Consider the following 7,266-nt stretch of genomic DNA (forward strand, 5'->3'; position numbering starts at 1 on the left):
ATCGGATGCATTTCTGTTTGTTTTGTTGTTTTTGAATTTCGCACAAAGCTACTCGAGGGCTATCTGTGCTAGTCGTCCCTAATTTAGCAGTGTAAGACTAGAGGGAAGGCAGCTAGTCATCACCACCCACCGCCAACTCTTGGGCGACTCTTTTTACCAACGAATAATGGGATTGACCGTCACATTATAACGCTCCCAGGAGGGCGAGCATGTTTGGCGCGACGGGGGTGCGAACCCGCGAACCCCAGATTACGTGTCACACGCTTTAACACGCTTGGCCATGCCGGGCCAGGATGCATTTCCTGGACGTGTAGTGTCAGCGCGAGTGTTAACCACGTGGAGGAAGCTTATTTCAGTCATAACTTAGATCGTTGTGGATTGTAATAATAAATGTATTGATTAATGGATTTCATATTCGAATATTCCAACACACGCACACAACAATATGAAAACACAATTGTCAAATAAAACAGTGAAGAAATAGTAGTGGTTGATAAATAGGATTTATTTAGATAGGATTTATTTTGTGTGAAAGAAATTTATTCTCCCCCAAATAAAAGTAAATAAATAAATAAATTCTTGCAAAGTTTAGCCCTGGTCACGTTTCAATTGTTGTATTTATGGAACAAAATGCATGTATACAGTCATTTGTTTGAACTGCGCCTTCATGCTATAAGAAACATGAAGGGTGTTAATTCATGAGTTAATGCTGATAATGGTGTTGGTCTTCCTGACCACAAGCTAGTCCTTAAGACTAGCATAGCAGTGCTGCTATGAAGTAGTCAAGGTGACTGAGAAGTGGTCAAAAAGACTGAGACATGGTCATTCTGACTGGGAAGTAGTCAAACTGACTAATTGCTTAAATTGACTAAGAGTCACTCAAATTGACTAAGAGTCAGTCAAACTGACTAGTAATAGATCATCGTTACTACTTAATAGTCAATTTCATATCCACGACTACACAATAATAGTCATCTTGCTTATTGATACATTTTATATCATTTTGACAATGACCACGATATCTCTAGAGCAGAAAATAGACGTGACTATGCCCTGGTAGTCGAAATGAATAACTTTTATTTAGAGTGTCTAAAGCAGAAAATAGACGTGACTATGCCCTGGTAGTCGAAATGAATAACTTTTATTTAGAGTGTCTAAAGCAGAAAATAGACGTGACTATGCCCTGGTAGTCGTAATGAACAACTTTTATTTAGAGTGTTTAAAGCAGAAAATAGACGTGACTATGCCCTGATAGTCGTAATGAACAACTTTTATTTAGAGTGTCTGAAGCAGAAAATAGACGTGACTATGCCCTGGTAGTCGTAATGAACAACTTTTATTTAGAGTGTCTAAAGCAGAAAATAGGCGTGACTATGCCCTGGTAGTCGTAATGAACAACTTTTATTTAAAGTGTCTAAAGCAGAAAATAGACGTGACTATGCCCTGGTAGTCGTAATGAACAACTTTTATTTAGAGTGTCTAAAGCAGAAAATAGACGTGACTATGCCCTGGTAGTCGTAATGAACAACTTTTATTTAGAGTGCTGGCATTAGATAGTAAGTTACTAAAGTGTTCGCAAATAGTCAGTACGATTTTACCATAGTGAGAGATTGCATTTTTTAATTTTAAACTTTTTTGTTAAGTAATACTAAACAGTACAGTAGAATAATTTGTAACTCTTAAAACAAAAAATATAAATAATTAAATACAACTGCTCAATATTTTCAGATTATATAAACATTTTAACACATCGAAACTTGGAATTGTGGTGTAACCTGATGAGGGATATACATATACAAAGCTGAGAGACATCAGAAAGGTCGTCTAGGCTTCCAGTAAGTGTTTTTTTCTCATAAATTACAAATCTTTTATCGGAGATCACAGATTTCATGATCTAGATATATACCAAACGGTTGAACAGTGTGTAAATTAGCAATCTAATAACCTTGTTTTATGTCTCTAATAGCTGTAGAGATGTTATTGTTTGTATGGTTGTGCTCGTCAGTAAAAGAGTCAATAGTTTTTAGGCAAAACCAGAAAGAAACTTTAAATGCATAAAAAACAATTTTACTACAAAAAAACAAATATTTATCTTATATAGTGTAAAAAATACAGTCACCGATATGCAGGACAGACACAAACAACTCTTAAAGAACGTTTTCTTTACTATAAGTTTTGTGTTAATACCGAAAAAGATCTCAACACTGCAACTAACCCGATAATTCTACTAACGAGGTTAATCTCTTCGGCATTGAAACCTACTTTAAAACTAAAGTTGATATAGAAATAAAACAAGCTTATTGTATTGTTAATTTAAATACTGTTCGATCTTATGTATCAATTAAGATCCTCAAGTAATTTATGTCTGATCATTGGTTTGTTCTCTCCCAGAAAATGTTTTTTACATATGTTATGAAGTCTCCATGTTTACTTCTAATACATGTCTGTATTTAGAACTTCATATGTTTAACTTCCTCTCAAAATCAGTCTCCACGAGTCACCTTCAGTTTATTTTAACAATCAGTCTCCATATGTCACATTTAGTTTATATTAACAACACTCATGTATAGTTTTTTCTTGGCCATTTCTAAATCAAAATATCCGTAACTACTTTTTGCACAACAGTCTTGTTTCTCCCACAGAGACCTCATAATCTTACACGATTTCTTTTCAACGTTGATATTAAATTATTTGCGTTTGGGACGAAGGAGGACTATTGAGTCCTCGATCACTCCTGAGATTTTGTGTTTAAAGGCCTTCCTTTTATATCTATTCTCAAAATTTACCTTATTACCGTTTATCCTACTTTATATACGATACCATTTTTAGTTTACTCTTGAAAAGAAAGGTCCACATACTTTGAAGGTGCTATTATTATTATATAATAATGGATATCAGATACAAGAGCATACCGTAAGTTTACATTTTCTATGTCTATGTTTACATGTTTTCATAGATAAAAGTAATCTTTGTTACACGTGTTTATTACTCAAGAGAAAGTTGCATACGTTTCTCAGAGTCAAATACATGTTCAACATAAAAACACATCTTATATATAAAATTATCTTAAACAAGAACTTTGTGTGTATAAAACAATATATGGAACACATAAACACATTTTATGCAAATTAATATTATTTTAAACATAAACTACACCTACATAAATAATAGCATTACATTAAAAAACATTTTTATGTATATTAATATTATGTTAAACAAGTAAACCAAATTTTTATATTCATTAGCATCATATTAAAGAAAATAACTTTTGCGTCCAAACACATTCTATCCAGAAAAAGTTATTATTTCTGTAAGTTATATCATATTGAAAGTACTTGAGAAAAAAACACGATGAACTACAATATTTTGTGTGTTTTAGAAAATTATATATATTTTGTGCCTTTGTGTTAGATATACAGCATGATGTTTGTGTGTAATAACCAGACCATCTAGGAAAGGGAATGAACCATCAATTCCCTTCTGTACTGTGAACTGGGTATTTTGTGTTAGATATACAGCGTGGTGTTTGTGTCTAATAACCAGAACATGTAGGAAACGAAGTGAATCATTTGATTCCTTCTGTACTGTGAACTGGGTGTTTTGTGTTACTTATACAGCATGGTGTTTGTGTCTAATAACCAAAATATCTAGGAAAGGAAGTGAATAATCAAATCACTTCTGTACTGTGAACTGGGTGTTTTATGTCAGTTATGCAACATGGTGTTTGTGTCTAGTAACTAAAACAATCAGGACAGAAAGTGAACAATTAAATCATGTCATTACTGTGAACTGTGTGTTTTGTGTTACTTATACAGCATGGTGTTTGTATCTGATAATCAGACCATCTTGAAAAGGGAGTCATTTATCAATTCCCATCTTGCACTGTGAACTGGGTGTTTTTTGTTACTTACACAGCATGGTGTTTATGTCTAGTAACTAAAACATCTAGGAAAGGAAGTTATTCATCAAATTCTTTCTGTACTGTAAAATGGGTGTTTTGTGTTAGATACACAGCATGGTGGTTTATCTAATAACCATATCATCTAGGAAAGAAAGTGAGCCATTAAATCTCTTCAGTACTGTGAACTGGGTGTTTTGTGTTACATATCCAGCATGGTATTTCTGTCTATTAACCAGAACATCTAGGATAGGAAGTGAATCATTTCATTCCTTCTGTACTATAAACTGTGTGTTTTGTGTTAGTTATATAGCATGGTGTTTATATCTAATATCCAGAATATTTAGAAAAAGAAGCGAATAATCAAATCACTTCTGTACTGTGAACTGGGTGTTTTGTGTTACTTATACAGCATGGTGTTTGTGTCTAATAACCAAAACATCTAGGAAAGGGACTGAACCATCAATTCCCTTCTGTTCTGTGAACTTGGTGTTTTGTGTTACTTATACAGCAAGGTGTTTGTGCCTAATAACTAAAACATCTAGGAAAGGAAGTGATTCATCAAATTCTTTCTGTACTGTAAAATAGGTGTTTTGTGTTAAGTGCACAGCATGGTGGTTTTATCTAATAACCATATCATCTAGGAAAGGAAGTGAACAATTAAATCTCGTTTTTACTGTGAACTGGGTGTTTTGTGTTAGTTATACAACATGGTGTTTGTGTCTAGTAACCAGAACATATCGAAAAGGAAGTGAATTATTTAACTCATTCGTTACAGTGAACTGTGTGTTTTGAATTCACGTGAGGTTTTGGTAGCTACATTTAGTCAGAATGTTAAGTGTCACTTATCTATGTTCTGTGACGTGGATTTGATGTTTGGAGAGTACGAGTAATTGCCTGTCAATGTTTTTAAATACGTCACTAAGAACATTGGAAAAAGAATCGAGATTGGAGCCGAAACATCACTCCAAATCCTTCCTCTAATGATACTTGAATGAGCAATTTTTCTGTATACCGAACAATAGATATTTTAAACAGTAGTAATAATTGTTAAGAAAATTCTTAACCTAAAGGAGGTTTATAAATCAATAGAATTTCTTGATTTTATGTACACGAAGTATGATAAAAAACGCTAAACAATTCAAAGTAAATGAATGCTGGATTTGAATCCTGATGGTGTCACTTTTACCTTCACAATATCGTATGTGTACTGTTAAAATATCTCTTTGAAATATAAATACGATATCAAAGTAGAAGCTCTGAAACTTGAAAGACAAAGAAGTGTGTCCAAAGACCTCACAAAGTTTCTTTTTTGGAAACCAAAGAGGTGAATATTAAGTGCTGTATTATTCACTCAAACGTATAACTAACACGGAGTGTGTTTCTCACACTGTATGTATATGTTTAGAAGTATAAGTTTTGTATATAGTTTGGAAAAACGGGGCTGCAAATCCCATGTAGGTGACAGTTTCCACTTTTAGACTGGTGTGTGATTTCGGTCCAACAAAAAATGTAATAAGCTACGTACGGTAGTGTAACGAATTTACCTATTTAGAGATAGCCTATAAATTTCGAATTATTAATACATTTACTTTTAGTCGCGCCGCTAAGAAAGGGAGATGGGTTGAAATAATACTGCAATAAATAAATGTATTTCTTATTTGTTTTTCTCTTTCCAATTAAGCCCAACGCTACACAATTGGCTGTATGTGTTCTTCCCTCAACAAGTATCATAACTCGATTTCTAGCAGTGTAAGTCCGCAGACATATTGCTATGCCACTGGGAAGGGGTGGGGGTTTATTGTTTTTTGGTGAATAGAAATAACTGCGACACTTTTAAATCAATAACTATAATTTATTTTTCGTCTCTGTGGGAATCAATGGTGGGGGAAAATGTGACTGGTGGTGACAGTGCTGTCCAGTTTCCCTTTGTTTTCTGTTTGCTTTCTATTTAATATTGTAATAGAATTGTATTTGAGTTTATATATTTACCATTTTCTATTCTTAAGGATTCTGTTTTATTAATAAATAATTAACCAAAAGTTGTTTCTCGAGGTCTCCTACTGGAACAGCGGTAATTTTACGGACTTTGAAGTATATAAATTTGAAGTTTTATTCCTGCAGTGGACACAGGAGATAGCTCAATTTTTTTTTGCTCTGAAACAAACAGTTTCACGAGTGTAGTTCCTGCGGCTTTCTTCTAAATATCTTCAAATAACAATATAAAATGTCTGTCCCGGTTTGGAGCCTGGAGAAATAAACAGATTGTGAGAGAGAATGGGAATCACCTTTCTACATGGACTACATAGCATTAAAACATCATTTAATAACTGGCTTGTTCTTGTTCTTTTTGTTGTTTTTTTTCAAGCAGAAACAGCTGGTAGATTATACCAAAGAAACGCCATTGTCTATACGGCATTCAATCTGTATCATCTCTCATCCAGAATGTGAAGAGGACACCCCAGATTGTTAGGCTAATTGGTTATTTCTTCCATTTTTTGCTTGTTGTTAAACATCAAGCTCACGATGTGTTATTTGTAATGTGAAGAGGACACCCCAGATTGTTAGGCTAATTGGATATTTCTTCCAAATTTTGCTTGTTGTTAAACATCAAGCTACACGATGTGTTATTTGTGTTCTTCTCATTCCGAGTATCGAAACCCAAATTTTAGTGTAATAAGTTCTCAGACATACTTATTAATGTGCTTTAATAAAGTTAAATTCAGCTTAGCTCTAAATTCATCAAACTTTCTTCAGTGATAATATTTAGGTAAATTAGAACCACAATTCAGTTTTACAGTACATTAATGAAATGGTCGGTGCAATCACAGAGCACCAACATATATTTCTATTTCCGTAGGACTAATTCAAAACCTAAATAGAAAATCACTCTGTTCCTGACAATGTGAAATTACGGTTTATATAATCACGTATGTTCCACATCCTTAGCATTTGTTTTTTATCAGAACAATAACTGGGGATAAACATTACTTCTCTTTATACAGAAGGATTTAGAGGGACTTACTATACATTTCCTGATTTCTTTAAGACCTGTGTTTTAAGATAACCTATCAAAACACTTAAGCCACAAAGTGATGAAACTATTTCTTATTCTAAGTATTTTATTCCAGTAGTGCTATTTTTACGCCGCATTGGTGGGACAGAATTCAGATTTGGTGGACTAAATGGTCCACTACGGTGTAATTAAACACTGTGAAATAACTTATTTGTATTATATTTTAAAACATACTGAGTAGTTCTGTTTACACATAAGAACTATATAATTTAATGTTCCCAGGTCATCACAGCTGTGTTTTTTTTTAAATACCGGGACTTTAATTCTAGACTTGATAATTTCCACATTATCG

The 7,266-nt window shown here is 33.4% G+C and overlaps 1 long non-coding RNA gene across 1 annotated transcript in view; it reads left to right on the forward strand.

Annotated features, from left to right (window-relative positions):
* Positions 1-1,836, forward strand: part of LOC143230068 (uncharacterized) — a 106,221-nt gene extending 104,385 nt beyond the window's left edge. The window contains exon 4 of the long non-coding RNA XR_013016212.1: positions 1,729-1,836. This is a non-coding gene — a long non-coding RNA (uncharacterized LOC143230068). The remainder of the gene's footprint in view (positions 1-1,728) is intronic.
* The last annotated feature ends 5,430 nt before the right edge of the window (positions 1,837-7,266 follow it).

This window comes from Tachypleus tridentatus, chromosome 10 (assembly GCF_004210375.1).
Source record: "Tachypleus tridentatus isolate NWPU-2018 chromosome 10, ASM421037v1, whole genome shotgun sequence".
In the NCBI taxonomy this organism is placed as follows: domain Eukaryota; kingdom Metazoa; phylum Arthropoda; class Merostomata; order Xiphosura; family Limulidae; genus Tachypleus; species Tachypleus tridentatus.